Raw genomic sequence first — 16,788 nt, forward strand, 5'->3', positions numbered from 1 at the left:
TCAGTATAAGCTTGTTACCACTCCACCTTCGTGGTTATTGTGCCTTCCTGGCTGTTGTGGTAAATAGGTATCATAGCTGGGTAGAACTGTTGGTGGATTCCTTTCTTTGGAAGCCTTCATGGTGACTTCTGGTACCATGGAAGATGGACCTCAGAGAGAAGGCACTCAGGTCAGTTCCAGCCCAGGGTCCTTTGGACCTTTTGTCTGAAATATATGCTGTCCTTGAAATAGGGACCGACCTTCCAATCGTGGTGGGCAACCAAGGGTAATAACAATAGTCTAATATTTTGGGAGTTTTTTGAACAGATCTGTCTAACAACTCAAGAAACCGGCTTCTCATGCTTGGTGTTGTGGTTTTTCTTAGGTTGTCTTGGGTCTTACAGGAGCATTGTCAGTCCATATGAAAAAAAAATTCAATTAAACTATATAATTCAGAATATATCTAACCTTCCTCTGTTCTTTATTCCCCTCTCGTTTTGATAATTAGAGCCCCGCCCTCCACTTCTCCCAGTCTCCTTATCAGATCACATATGCCCTGATATTGCCCCTTTTCAAATCTTGAGTTTTGTTACATGGATCTGCATGTCTGCTTTTGTGCCAGCGTCACATATTTTTATCAGCATGACACTAGTGTATCTTAAAAGTGAAATGGTAATCTCCAGCATTGTTTCTGATTTTGTTGTATATTTTTCTGTCTTGTCCAGCATCTTTTGTGATTCCATATCAATTTTTGGATAGTTTTGTTTTCTATTTCTGTGAGGAATTTGATGGGGATTTTGTAATGGGAAGGCATTATATCTATAAATAGCTTGTGGAAGAAATGGTCATTTCCTAGTATTAATTCCACCAATCAATCGACATGGGGTACCTTTCCATTTTCTAGTGTTTTTTTGTTTTTTTTTTCCTATCTTTTCAAAAGTTTAAAGTTTTTATTGTAGAGATCTAGCAGCTCCTTGGTTGTTAATTCCTATATATTTTATTTACTTAGGGAGCATTGTTTATGGAGTGTGTCCATGTTCTCCTTCTCTGTAGTCTTTTTGCTGGTGCATAGAAATTTATTGACTGTGTCCTGCCACGTTGCTCTAGTTATTCTTCTATACATGTTTGTACACAGTTAATGGTTCTCTAATGTGTAATATCCAGAGATTTGCAACTAGAGATGTTTTATTCCTTTCCCTCTTTGTATCCCTTCAATTTTCTTCTTCTGCTTTATTGATTCATGTAGTAGTTGAGCACAGTATTGAAAAGGAGTGGGGAGAGTGACCATCAGTGCTTCCTCCCTGACTTCAGTTGATGGTTTATACTGTTTCTCCATGTAGGATTATGTTGGCCGTACATTTCTCATCTATAGCTTCAATTTTTTTTTCTAGCTGGTTAGGAATTCAGCCAGAAAATTTGAGGGTGAAGTTCTGCGTTCGGAGCTAGGATTGTGAGGCACAGTTGTTCTTTTTTACTATTGAACAGCTGTCCTCATTTGAAGGAGATTGCCTTAGGAGAATGTACTGAAAGGTTTGTGGATCTGTGTATGAATAGACCCGAAGAACTCAAGGTAGTGCTATTGGCATCTAGCGTAATAGATAGAGATCAAGAGTGCTTGCTACTAAGCATTATACAGGGCTCAGCACAGACCCCAACACGAAGAGTCAAACAGTTTAAAATGCCAGTGCTGTTGGACTGAAAACCCCTGCTCTAGACAGCTCTTACTTTAGAACTGCAAGAAAGATCCAGACCTCCTGACACCATCTCCTTCCTTGATTACCTGTTGTTCTTTCCCATCAGGACCAGAGCTCACCAGAACAGTACAGAGTCTTCATTTGTTAAATTCTTTTTTTTTTTTTTTTTTTTTTTTAGAAAGGATCTTAAATTGCAACCAAAGCTTGCCTGAAATTCACTATTAAGTCCAAACTTGCTGGCCATTCTTCTTCCTCCACCTCTTGTGTGCCAGGATTATAGATGCCTGGTTGTTACGTTCTTCTGAATTGCAGAGCCAAGAGTTTTTAATTCATATGCTCCAATGTCTTATTAATACGGCACCAAGAAATATCTTTTTTTTACGTTAATCACATTGTTTGAAATTCATTCAGTACATATTAACAGTGTAATATGTAACATTCAGTGCCTATTAACATCAAGGTAAGCATACCATGGAGGATAAGAATATGAAGACAAAATTCAAACTTTTAAGGAAAATACAGTGTAAAAAGAAAATGGAACCTACTGTGTGTAAACGTATGAAATTTATTAACTTGAATAGAAACAGAAATAATGGTCTATCTAAAATTGATGACAGAAAAGTCTAAATGTCCAAAACCAGGAAATATTTGGGTTTATTATAATATTTTACATATATAAAATTATATGCTTATGACATTTTATTTGTTGGGAATAGCAGGTCCCTACTTATTAAATATTAAATCTATGATATACCTATGTAGTTATTATTAAACTGAAATTAAAAGGCATTGCAACTACAGAAGACTGTAGGTAGTATGCAGTATTTAGTTATCGGTAATGGTGGCGTAATATTGTACAAAGCAGTGTAGAGTATATCCAACCATGTGACGGTTTTCTTTCTATTACTTTCTGTTTAAAGTACTGGGCTAAATACTAGAAATTTAATTTAATTAATTAATTTGAGTAATAAAGAAGCCCTGTAGGAGATTTTGTCATCCTTTAGTCATTGGCCTAAGACTATTACCTGAAATAATCTTTCTGTTTTTTTCCTGGTTTATGTAAGTACATAGTTCTCAAGTTATGTTACTTTCTTTTTGCTAAACGTAGGCTACACTCAGCTATTGAAACCAAGTATTCCAGAGATAACAGTACCATGAGGAATTTGTTTTTCATTAGTATATTAGACTAACCCTGCCTCCTGAATTTGCTTTTCAAATTGACATGGTAAGAGAGGAGAGATTGAATAATCTTATAGGAAGCATTTAAGGACTAACCCTAGACTTGGCTCCGTTGTTCATTATCTTATTGCCCCCAAAAAACCTTTATTTCCACAGCCTACCTGATAGGCAATCTTAGAAATGTATAGGTACTAGGACTGTCTATTTTATTAGACACCAAAACTGTGCCACTGGTCACCACAACCGATTATATAAATGAGAAAAGATTTTCCCAGGATTATCACATGTCATTGTATGACAAGAAAACGAAGTACTGACATAGACCTGGAAAAGAAATATTAGTTCAGGTAATGATCTTATGGCAATGTGTTAAGGAAGTGGAAGAAAACTCCCACCTTATCAATTAATATGGATGCATAGTGGTTAGCACCACAGTCACCAATCCGTGATAAACTGTTTATATGTGAGTCAGATGACATTGAGAAGCCAATTGAATGTTTAAAGTGTGGCAAAGTTTGACTCTTCAGAGAACAATGTAATAAAGCTTGGATTACAGAAAGCTCATTCTGTCTACTGTGAGTTATATGGATTGGAGGACAGGAAAGTTGCGAAGCCATTTAAGGAATTTTAACTTAAGTCCAAATGTGCAGTGGCCTCATCTGTAAACAATTAAATGATAGAATAGGTAGCCAGGATAGTTAACAGGTACAACATTTGAATTTAGGTGAGTAATAATAAGGGGAGTGGCTATATTGGCAGTGGAGAGTGATCTCAGATCAAGACCTGTCAGCCTTGTTTATGTGTGAACCAAAGAGTTGAGTATTAATATAGAGATGAGAATTTTCAGCAGGGTGCAATGATTTTTGTTTAACAGGATATATGTCATAATTTTTGGTTGGTAATTTAGGTTATGTGCCCAGTAGGAAGCGTTGCTTACTAGAAAAAGAGTGCATATTCAGAGTCTTTGGGAAAGCATTTAAGGTTGGGATTCTTAACATTTTCCTTATATTTAAATTAATGAGATTGATGTATAGTGCCTGACTCCTTGCTGTCTTTTGTTCCTAAGCCCAAGTAATGATCAAGAGTCTAATTCTATTAATTGTTATGAATATGAACTAGTTACCTGAACTAAAGAACAGAAGTCCTGGTTAATGTGATTCCTTATTAATTGAAAGGTGGTTCTTTTATTGTTAAGAATTGTTTTCACTGTCCTGGGTTTTTTGTTTTTCCATATGAAAGTGAGAATTGCTCTTTCCATGTCTTTGAAGAATTGAGTTGGAATTTTGATGCGGATTGCACTGTAGCAATCTGTAGATTGCTTTTGGTAGGATGGCCATTTTTACTCTGTTAATCCTAGCAATCCATGAGCGTGGGAGATCTCTCCATTTTCTGAAGTCTTCAATTTCTTTCTTGAGAGACTTGAAGTTCTTATCATATAGATTTTTCACTTGTTTGGTTAAAGTGACTACAAGGTGTTATTATTTGTGACCATCGTGAAGGATGTTGTTACCCTAATTTCTTTCTCAGCTTGTTTATCATTTGTATAAAGGAAGTCTACTGATTTGTTTGAGTTAATTTTATATCCAGCCATTTGACCGAAGTTGTTTTTCAGCTGTAGAAGTTCTCTGGTAAAATTCTTGGGGTCACTTATGTATATTATCATAATATCTGCAAATGGTGATACCTTGACTTTTTGTCAATTTGTATCCTTTTTACCTTGATCTCCTTTTGTTGTCTTATTGCTCTGGCTAGAACTTTGAGTGCTGTATTGAATAGATATGGGAAGAGTGGGCATCTTTGTCTTGTTCCTGATTTTAGTGGGATTGCTTCAAGTATCTCAGGAAAACAAAACAAAAACAAAAACAGTGGCTAACTTCTTCAATGAATTTGTGAAAATGAAGAGAAAGAAAGGTAATCAAGAGAGACTAAGTGGACTAGAAACAGAAAGGATAACAAACTTAAATCACAAAGCCAGGCCAAGAAAGTAGTATCTGTCCATAGTAAGAGGAGGGAAGTAATAAGTGTTGGAGAGTTTAGAGTTGTATTAAGTGTGGTATTCAATAACTATGGAGTGTTACAGAGCCTGAAGGAAGGGCAACTGATAGGATTAAGAGGCAGAACTTGGTCTCAGATGGAGGATATTGATTGACAGGGATATTTCCACTCTTAGTAGAGTTTAGATTTCATAATGTTTTATGCAAAACAATCAGGAAAAAAACAGTCATGGAGGGGGTTTTGATGATATTGATAGCCAGGTGGTTGAGACAGTTTGAACATCACAAAATCAGGGTAAAAGCAGTGAAAAAAGAGATTAAGATTAGTCTAAAAAGTGGTCACTGAACTTTATAAAATGTACAAAGTTTATATAAAAGATATAACATTGCATATCATTTGTATTTTACATATCCTTTGATAGAAATGATGAAAACTATTAATAAAAATAAATGCTTTTAAGGCTTCTTTCTTCTGAATCATCTTTTTTTCTTTCTTGGATATTTTCTTTACTTCTATTTCAAATGTTATCCCCTTTCCCAATTTACCCTCTGGAATCGCCCTATCCCTTCCTCTCTACCCCTTCCTCTATGAGAGTGTTCCCCCACCCACCTACCCTACTCCCTCCCATCTCCCTGCCCTGGCATTCCCCTACACCGGGGCATTGAGCCTTCACAGGGCCAAGAGCCTCTCCTCTCATTGATGTCTGACAAGGCCATTCTCTGCTACATATGTGTCTGGAGCCATGGGTCCCTCCATGTGTACTCTTTGGTTAGTGGTTTAGTGTCTGGGAGCTCTGGGGGGTCTGGTTCATTGATATTGTTGTTCCTCCTATGGGGTTGAAAACCCCTTCAACTCCTTCTGTTCTTTTTCTAACTCCTACATTGTGGGCCCCATTTTAAGTCCAATGATTAGTTTAGAACATCTGACTCTGTATTTGTCAGGTTCTGGCAGAGCCTCTCAGGAGAAAGCTGTATCAGGCTCCTGTCAGCATGCACTTCTTGGCATCTACAATATTTTCTGGGTTTGGTGAGATAGGGTCGTCTCTAGATGACCTATTCCTCAGTCTCTGCTCCACACTTTGTCTCTGTATTTCTTCCTGTGAATATTTTGTTCTCCCTTCTAAGAAGGAATGAAACATCCACTCTTTGATCTTCCAACTTCTTTACCTTCATGTGATCTGTGGATTGTATCTGAGCTTTTGGGCTAATATCCTCTTCTCAGTGAGTACATAACATGTATGTTATTTTGTGATTTGGGTTATCTCACTCTGGATATTTTCTAGTTTCATCCATCTGCGTAAGAATTTCATGTAATCATTGTTTTTAATAACTGAGTAGTATTCCATTGTGTAGATGTACCACATTTTCTGTATCTATTACTCTGTCGAAGGGCATCTGGGTTGTTTCCAGCTTCTGGCTATTATTAATAAGGCTGCTATGAACAAAGCATGTGTGTTTGTTGTATGTTGGAGCATTATTTGAGTATAAGCCCAGGAGTGGTATAGCTGGGTCCTCAGGTAGTACTATATCCAATTTTCTGAGGAACCTCCAGACTGATTTCCAGAATGGTTGTACCAGCTTGCAGTCCCACCAACAATGGAGGAGTGTTCCTCTTTCTCCATATTCTCTCCAGCATCTGTTATCACCTGAATTTTTTATCTTAGCCATTCTGACTGGTGTGAGGTAGAGTCTCAGGGTTGTTTTGATTTGCATTTCTCTGATGACTGAGGATGTTGAACATTTCTTTAGGTGCTTCTCAAGACATTTGACATTTAACAGTTGAGAATTCTTCTTTTTAGCTCTGTACCCCATGTTTAATAGGGTTATATGATTCTCTGGAGCCTAACTTACTTAGTTCTTTGTATATATTGGATATTAGCCCTCTATCGGATGTAGGATTGGTAAAAACTTTTTCCCAGTCTGTTGATTTCTGTTTTGTCCTGTTATAAAAATATTAACAGAAATGATGAAAAATACTAATAAAAATTAATGCTTTTAAGGCTTACTGCTTTGTTCTTCTGAATAATCTTTTTTTTTTTTTTTTTTTTTTTATGTTCTCTTCTGAAGATAACTTCTCCAAGAACCTGTGTATTGGATTGTAACTAAATCAAGATGTTTGAAATCAGAAGATCATGATCAGTGAGTAAGATTTCTCACCTTACTACTTTTTGGATGTGACAGTATAAAAAGCACATCTGGGTTGTTTGTATAGTATAGTGACATTGTTTACTTGATTCCAGTGTTTGAATAGGAGGAAAAAACTATGAGAATGGTCCAGAAATTTCTAAGTTTAAAAAGCTGAGAAGGATTTTTAAAGAAATTATTGGAAGGTAACAGCAAGGAATTTAGGGAGATGGGAGTCTGATAAAAAGTAACCATAGTTTTCTACTCTGTGACAATTTATTTATTGTATTTTAGTTAGATGAATTGGATTAGTTACAGTTAATGATGAGAGATCTTCATAACTTAAAGTGTTTGTTCACATTATTTGATCACAGGTAACTCATGTGAATAAATTGGTTGTCATCTTTTAATAACCCTTGAAAAAGGTTTCATGGTGTTTCATTGCAGCGTAAATAACCCTTGGGCATGTTAGTACCAGGATAAATGTGTTCTTGCTGTGGCAGAGCTGACCATACTGTTTTGGGAGGATTGTGGAAGCACTTTGGAACTTTGGGCTAGAAAAGCCATTGGGTATTGAGAGCTCAATGAGCTGTTCTGTAGGAGTCTGGAAGATAAAAATGTTGAAAGCAGTAAGGACAATGGAAACCTGGTTTGTGAGGTTTCTGAGGGAAAACAAAGACTATAATAGGCCTTTTGTGTAAAGAACCTGTGATGTCTAGACAGCTGGACCTGAAGAATAGCCTGTGATTAAGAAGAGTCCAGAACCACTAAAATGAAGCCTCTGCTTTCCTGGGGCTGAGGCTGGTCAGTTGGGGCTGAAGTGTCAGGTATGATTAAAAAGATACCAGGATTGTGTGGTGGAATGTTCTGGCAACTGTTTCTTAAGGGTCAACACAAATAATCTGTCTTCCAGAAGCGACAACGTGGTATCTCATGCTGGTTGCTGAACTTTAGAATGACTGGCCCAGGTAGTACTGGTTTTTAAGGCATAAAGGGGTTTTGAAGAGCAGCTGAGGCTTGGCGGAGCTGGAGTCCCTGACTAGAACCCTGGAGACTCTTTTGGTGAAATGCAGTGGAATTGCAGCAGAAGGCCATAGATAGCATTTTGCAGTTGGCTGTATTATGAGATGACTGCCAAAGGTGGCAGCAGGTGTGGAATGCAGCCTAATCTAAGGAGCCTCTCTGTGTGTCCAGAGTCTGAAGGCTGAGCCAAGAAAGTGACCCAAGCCCTTAGGAGGGGCCCAAATCATTAGTGGATACCAGACATTGCTTATCCAGGTTTAACAGTTGGAATTGGAGTTTGGTTTTGATTTGTCCAGATGTGACTGTGACCTGGGTTTTCCCTCTTGAAGATTTTCATTTACTTTTTATTTTTCAGTACCCACAGTGGAGAGCTATTGGATTTTAAGAGACTATATTTTTTTAGCGTTCGAATTTTCAAGTTTGGAACATTTTATGTTTGTTAATGTTTTACACTAAATTATTATATTGTATTATTGTATTGTCATTATTAATGTGTGATCTTGGAGATGAACAAGAAAGGAAAGGTTGTGGCTTAACAATGAGCTATGCGTGTGTCATATTGACAAAGCCTCAGTTGTATGGGCTGATTGTATAAGAACTTGAAACAGGCCTGATTAATCTTGACATGTGGGAACCACAGTTGAGAAATACCTCCATAAGATTGGGCTGGAGACAACCTGTTAAGTAGTTTCTTAATTTGTGATTGATGTGGAAGGGCGAAGCCCATTGTGGATGGGACCATCCCTTGACTGATGGTCCTGGGTTCTACGAGAAGGCAGGCTGACCAAATCCTAGGGAGCAAGCCAGTGGGTAGCATTCCCCCATTACCTCTGCATCAGTTCCTGCCTCCAGGTTCCTGTCCTGTTTGAGTTCCTGTCCCGGCTTATCTCAATGATGGGGTACAGTGTGAAAGTATAAGCCAAATGAGCAATATCCTCCTAAACTTGCTTTTGGTCATGGTGCTTCTCCACAGCAACTCTTAACAAGACAGCTGTAAAATTGAAATCACGGGCAAAAGTATTTATTCACATCCAGCAGATGATTCTTTTGGTACAGAACTCAGTTTTTCAGTAGAAGTCACTGTATATATAATGTCTTCATACATGTTAGTTTTTGCTTCTTCACAAAATGAAGTCTTCATGCAGGAGTGTCTAGAAAAATAAAGTTAGGTGGAATATTCGTCCTTTTGATGACCTAGCTTCTGAAATCACAAAGTATTATCTTTGCCATACTCAATCATAGGCACAAGTTCTTGCCTATATTCAAAGAAATTTGGGTGAAAAGGGTATGGATGAGGGTTATTTGATATTTACAAACGAAATATGAGGTTAGAACTTGATGTCAGAATATATTTTTAGTGTGTTCCAGGCCCAGCAGACAAAAAAAATTCATTTTTAGTTACTCAAAGTGGGGCACGTGTTTAATCACAGATGCTTGAAAGGCAGAGGCAGGAAGCTCTTCTAAGACCAGGTGACAACATAGCATACTAAGACCACATTTCTGTAGAATACATACAGAATAATGACAAATGTTCACAAATAAAAACAAACCTAGGTTACAGTAAATGCATAACAATCATGGTCATTTTGCCTTTATCTTGTTATTCATCTTTTCTAAGGATATGTAGATTTCAGTAACTCCATCCTGTCTTCTGATTTCAATAACTCTACCCTGTCTTCCATGTGCCAGAATAAAAGAAGGCTAAAGGAATAAGAAAAATCATCGTGAGCCCTGTAATTTTACATAACCAAATTTCAGGATTTTATATTCTTCACAAACCTGCTAGGTATAGGGATAGTATGTAGGTATGTATTTCTGTGTGCTTCTAACTCCATTACATTATGCTATCTGATTACCTCAGTACAATTCACATGCTATGAGTCTAGAAAAACATTGTATTCTCCTAGTAAAAGTATGCACTAAATTTGAGACATCCACTTTTACGCTTCTGATAATTTTCTTTTGTTTTTTTCAGAATGTCTGCTGTAAAAACTTGATTTTTTTGATGGGTTATAAGAGATCTGTACCAATGTGCACTCAAATATGTTTAACATGTTCTCTCTCTGTGTGTGTGTGTGTGTGTGTGTGTGTGTGTGTGTGTGTGTGTGTGTATGCATATGTCTCATGAATTTGAAGAAACTTTATTTACTCTCTTACGTCATGCAATGCCTATCCTGCTTTTAAAACAGTGTAAAAAAATCTGAATTAAATTTTGAAGAAAAGCTTAAAGGTCCAATCAGTTCTTAATGCAAACTTTATTATTGCATTCAGTCTTCCTCCTTCCTCAGAGATATTCTAAGAAGTTTGAACTAAATAGTTTAAATTAAATAGGTTGTTGTTTTTATTCATTTTGGCCAAATCTTAAAAACCACAGACCTGAAAAAGGCCTCCTTGTGCACTAACTGAAACCTTAAATCCAAACAAAAAGTGTGTGGTCACTCCCATGACAGTCGTGCCACGCTTGCGCCAGTGTATGTGACATGCAGATCACTGCTGGGTAACACTGCTGAATCCTCTTCTCCTTCAGCGTCATGCAGTGTGCATTCAGTTCAGGAACACTGGTCAGTAAGGTAAAGCTGCTAGTTAGGCAATAGCTTAACTTGTAAATGTTTTATAAGATGAGGTAAGTGTTGCCTTTGCATCACTTATCATCAATTTATGGATAGCAGCCAATCACTCTGACAATAGCCTGGCATACTCTGTAGTTTCCATGAGATCCCTTTGGCCAGAAACTCAACAAACTAACCCATTCCTGGCACTGGATGTTTTCCTTGGGCCATTAGTTTAGTCTAATTTGGGTATTGTCTTTCCTGTTATTTGGTAAGATAGAGTCCTTTCATATATTTATATGTTTTGGAAAAGTTCTCTAGTAATAGTCTTCCATATTGACTTTCTTTTAATATTGTATTAGTTTTCACTCCCTGTATTCCCTCATTAATTCCCCCCCCCCATTTAATTCTCCTTGTTTCCCTTTAATCTCCCCCAAAACACTATATACTATATTTCCCTCCTTGGGAGATCCCTTCCTTCTATTTAGTCGTTATTAAATATCTAATCACTGTGGCCATTTGGATTGTATCGCACATACTGAAAACTTAAAAGTGAATATCCACATTAAAAAAATATATACAGTACTTGTCTTTTTATTCAGGTTTGCCTCACAGGGGATGACTATTTCTAACTATATCCTTTTATTTGCAGAACTCTATAATTCCATTTTTACTAGTTGCTGAATAATATTCCATTGTGTAAATATACTAATTTTCTTTGTCCGTTCATCAGTTGGTGAATATTTAGCTCATTCCAGTTCATAGCTATCATGAATAGAGTAGCAAGGAACATGGATAATACCTCTGTGTATGGATATTAAGTCATTTAAGTATAAAAAAGGTGGACCCTCTTTTCTAATCCAGTCTGTTAATCTGTACTGAGAGTTTAAATCATCAGTACTGAGAGTTGTTAATGAGCAGTGTTTATTGATTTTTGGTTTTTTGTTGTGGTGGTGTGGTCATTTTTAACCTCTTGATTGATTTACTGTTTCTGGAATGTTTGTTCTATGTGTCCTCTTCAGTGGTCAATAATCTCCTCAGGTGTTTCTTCCTAGTGTCTTCTGTAGAGCTGGATTGCTGTCCAGTAGTTGCTTAGGTTTGGTCTTAGAAGTTGACGTTTTTCTTCCTTCATCTTCTGTGATTTATAATTGTACAGTGTATGCTGTCTCGTCTGGCTTCTTTGGTCTCTCAGTGTGGAGGGCAATCACCATCCATACCTTCCTGGCTTTCAGAGGTTACAGTGAAGAGCCAGGCGTTAAGTTCTAATGGGCCTGCCTTTCTGTGATACTTGGTCTTTTCCTTGTGACTTGTCATGTCCTTTCCTTGTATTTCTAGTATTTTGTTTTTATTTTCCCATCATTTATTATCCTTTCTCTTCTTTATTAACCTCCATTTTTTCTTTGTTTTGTCACACTGACACCCATTGGCTTCCTCTTTTTATAGTGTGTTACTTAAGGACTCTATTTTTAGATGAGCACCCTAGAAATGTCATCATTAGTATTGTACAAATATGTGCAGACTTGTATGACCTAGCCAAGCAAAACAACACCCTTAGGCCAAAACCTTTCTTAATTTTTATATTGTTATTTAAAATTGTTTTATAAACTTAAGGTTGGTTTTATTTATATATTTCCCATGTTTTTTTTCTTATCAGATGTCTAATATTTCAGATCTGTTATTTTCCACAAGGCTAAAAGTATATCAGTAATTAGAGTAATAGATTCTCTTAATCTTTATTTCTAAATCTTGTTTTACCTTTTTTCTAGTAAACTTTTCTGGTATAGAATTATGGACTACGTGAATCTCTTTAATATGCTTAATTTCATTTTCTATTTTTCAAGAACTCAGTTATTAATCTTAGTTGTTTACTCATTAATCTTAAGTGCATTTACATTTAACTCTGAAATGTACTTTTATTTTTTGTGTGAATTTACTTAGTAAGTGTACTTTCTGTACATCATTTCCACTCCTTCCTCTCCTCCTTACACTTCTCAATTTCTCCAACAATTGTTTTTTATTTCATATGTGTGTGTGTGTGTATCACACGCACACATACACACACACACACGCACGCACACACACACACACACACACACACACACACAAATGCATGTTTAACACTGAAAAGTCAGTATCCAGCAACTGTGTGTGAAGAAAACTGATCGCTTTTCTTCCTTCAGTATCCCTTATCAGTATCAGCATCAGTATCAGTATCAGTATCAGTATCAATATCAGCTATACTGATAGCTATTTATCCAGTAGCAGGCCCATTGAAGTTGTCTTCTGTCAGTGTTGACAGGACCACTAGTATGGCTTTCTTCAGGTAATCATGTTCAGAGTTCGTGGGTACAGCATCCCCATTGTATTCAGAAGACACTGTCTTTCAGCACTGATCTTTGTCCTCAGGATCATAGAATCGTTGTCCCAGGTTCCTCGATGTTCTGAGCCTTACCTGTGAGTGCTAGGTCATACATGTCCTATTGAGCCTGAGCAACTCACGGTTTCTGAATTGTGACCAGCTGTGGATCTCTACCTCTGACAGCCTTAAAAGGAAGCTTCAGTGCATAGAGCCGCACTTACCTATAGCCATAAGAACTGAGTGTTTGGAAGGTGCTTGTGAGTTATTTTAACTTCTCAAAATGATAGTAGTGGCTTCTCCTGTGGGAACTGGGAACATACCAGCCACGACTTCTTGATTAGGTTTATAGTATCTATTGCATGGGCCTTAGGTCCAATTAGACAGCTGTTGGTTACTTCCAAGATGTAGGTACAACCATTGAGTCACTGGAAATACAAAGCTAGGTCTGTCGTTGTCGTAGTTTATAGATCAGGTTCTAATGAGGTATCCCCAAAGTCTTCGTGTGAGTACTTGGTCTCTGACTGGTGGAGATATTTAGATAGGTTTAGGAGACTTGACATTGCTAGAAGGTGTGTGTCACTTGGAAGATTTGCTGTTTCAGAAGCCTTAGGACATTCCATTTGTTTTCTACTTCCTTTTAATGGCCTAAGATATGAGTTCTTACCTTGCTCGTCTTCATACACGCTGGCTGCCAAGCTTCCCTACCATGATGGTGATGAACTCTCTGGAAACATAAACCCAGATAAAAGTGTCTTGTTATTAGTTACACGTGTCTAATCACAGCTACAGGGAAGGAACTAATACAACAGACTTTACAGATGGGTAAGAGTATTACTGTCTGTTCTTCCTTGGTGGCATATATAGGTAGCATCTGACACTGAGACCAACTCCTCGTGTAGGAAGTTGTAGGGCAGTACCTGTTTGATTTCTTCTACCCTGTTACCAAATTGTGTTGTCTTTAACAATTCTACCAAGCAGGCAAGAACCTATATTTTTCAGGGTTCATTTAAACCTTCTGACCAACAACTTGCTTATAGCTATTTTGATGATGATGTTGTTGTTGTTGTTGTTGTTGTCGTCATTGTATGGGAAAGATTAGGAGATGTGGTTTTCTTGGAGAAGGTAAGTCACTACGGGCAGGCTTTGAGGTTCCAAAAGCCCATGCCATTCCCGGTTAGCTCTCTTTCTCTCTGCCCTCTACTTGCAGGTCAGTATGTAAGCTGTCAGCTACTGCTCCTGCGCTATGTCTGCCTGCTTGCTGCCATGCTCCCTTACCATGGTGAGGATAACCTGCAGAAACTGTAAGCCCTAATAAACTCTTTGTATCTAGTTACCTTGGTCATGGTGTCTTACTAGAAAAGTAACTAAAACAGCAAGGTTACATTGACACCTAAAGGTTCATTTTTTGAATTTATACATAATAGAGAATGTGACATATGTTCTTTTTGGCTATAGGTTATTTTATACAGTATATTCCCTGATTCTATTTGTTTCCAAAAAAATGTATTATCTCGTTTTCTTCAAAGCTAAATCTAATCCTTTTATGTTTTTATACTTTATTTTCATTATCTGCAAGTTCATTACTTGGCGAGCATCTAATAAGCTTACCTTCATTAAATATTGTGAGTAGAACAGAAGTAAACATGAGCAAGCAAGTATCTCAGTAGGAGGATATCACGTCCTTTGGATTTCTGCCAAATGGCATAGCTCTGTCATGTGGCTCTCTGTCTAGCTTTTGGAAGAAGCTCCACACTGATTTCCATAGTGACCACACACACCAGTCTGTGCTGCTCCACCATCAGTGAACAGTAATGTTCATTACTTTTAAGACCTTGTCTTTACTTTCGCTCTGTAGTTTTATTATAGGAACATAAAATAGTCTTCATTTATGTGCTGTGGGACTCATTGAGATTTAATGATTGAATTCAAGGATTTTTTTTTTTTTTAAGGATATAAAGATGTTGCCATTGTTGTCTGCTTCCTTCACATCCTCCTTGAATTCTCATTCAGTCATATGCAAGGTCTCTTCATATTGTTTTACATGCTTTTTATTAGTTCAAAAGACTTGTGTGGTGTGGTCTATTATGTCTCATTGTTCCCTTTACTGACTTCTCAGCTGCACTCTAGTAGCTAGCTTCTCACGTTATTCACTAGATTTGTTCATTTGCTTTAAGGTTTATCCTCTGTGATTTTTAGAATGGTGATTTTCATGTTAGAGGTTATGTTTTTTTAGGCTATTAGGCCTACCGTTGGAACATATTAGTCATCTTATATGTATAGAGTATAAATCACTAATATTAACATCTCACGCACAGACTTATTAAACATATAGTGATCTATATTTTATAAAAATTGATTTTATACTGGCTTATGCATCTTTCTTTGAACTGATATTTGAAAATATTTTGATATTTGTAATTAAAATGGAATTTTGAAGAGAATGTATTTTTTTTAAATGCCCTAGAACATACAGTATTATAAAATTCTGCAGGTCCACTCTGAATATTTAGTCTAAAACTTTATGACCTCAAGAAGCAGGGGATATTCAGATTGGAGATTTCAGTGAGAAAAATTGGGATTATAACTTTTTTTTTCCGGAGCTGAGGACCAAATCCAGGGCCTTGCACTTGCTAGGCAAGCGCTCTACCACTGAGCTAAATCCCCAACCCGGGATTATAGCTTTTTAAAGAGCTGTTTTGTTTGTTGGTTTGTTTCCTCTACAAGCCTAAAGTCTTACAAGCAGTTTCCCCGTATTTCCTATAGAGAAAGAGCCAGGACAGGAGAGGGAAAGCCACTGAGCACGGTGTTTGTCCATAGACACCTAATGTTACACGTTACCTTCTGACTCGGGTACTTTTGAGCAGATTACTTGATTGATCAATTGACTCTGACAATAGTGCTACTTAAAGATTGCTTGTCATGATAATTAACATCTTTGAAGCATTTAGAATACAATAAACTGTATGTGTTGGGTGTTCTCAGTGTCACATTATGTGGTCATGCTTATTACATTAAGTGGGTAATAGTTTCTGGGTTCAGCACTGTAGATGATCTCCTTTTAGATAATTCAGTTCTCAAGATTGACTGATCTAACAGATATTTCACATTGTTTAAAATTTAAAAAGTTTTAAAATTTTTGACCTAGCATCAAGTATTTCAGCCTTTATTAATTTCATATTTATTATTCTAACCTTTCTTGGTGGTTGATGGGTAAATTTACTGAGAATTATTTTCATGTTTATCTAGTATTTTAGTAATTCTTTAGTAGTACTCATTTTATAAGAAATATAAATACATTTTTCCCTAGGAAAGGCTAAATCTCAATTGAAACTGAAATTTTGACAGAATAGGTAGACTAAAACCCAAGTAGATGTGTCCTAAAGATATGTCATGGGTAAACATATTACATTTAATTGTAATGCTAATTCAGTGTTCTAGAAAATATTAATTTAACCTGTATTTTCTCCTTTTCTTTAAAGATTTATTGGCACTTTTGCCCTTGTGTTAAATATGTTCCCATTTAATATTTTTAAGAAATATAAGAGAAAACAAGAACCACAACTCAAAGTTTCACAGGTTAAATCCAAAGGAGGAAAAGAACCCAAGACAAGACACAAATCTCAGAGCCTGACTTGTTCACACACTCAGGAGTCACATACTGAAAGCTGTAATATATACACAGAGGACCTGGTGCAGACCAGTGTAGGCCCCGTGCTGCCTGGTTCAGGCTCCATGAGTCCATAGGAGCTTTGCTGTCCTCTCCTGATGTCTCCTCTGGCTCCCACGCTCCTTCCACCGTGTCTTCCTCAAGGGTCCTTTAGTTCTGAGGGGGCAGAGAATTGATGAAGACATCTCATTTAGAGCAACTGTACCTTGTTCCAAGGTCA

The 16,788-nt window shown here is 37.0% G+C and overlaps 1 long non-coding RNA gene across 1 annotated transcript in view; it reads left to right on the top strand.

Annotated features, from left to right (window-relative positions):
• The window catches only part of LOC116901391, a 183,415-nt gene that overhangs the window by 76,006 nt on the left and 90,621 nt on the right, over positions 1-16,788 (top strand). Inside the window, exon 2 of the long non-coding RNA XR_004387986.1 lies at positions 6,914-6,985. This is a non-coding gene — a long non-coding RNA (uncharacterized LOC116901391). The remainder of the gene's footprint in view (positions 1-6,913; positions 6,986-16,788) is intronic.

This window comes from Rattus rattus, chromosome 5 (assembly GCF_011064425.1).
Source record: "Rattus rattus isolate New Zealand chromosome 5, Rrattus_CSIRO_v1, whole genome shotgun sequence".
NCBI lineage: Eukaryota > Metazoa > Chordata > Mammalia > Rodentia > Muridae > Rattus > Rattus rattus.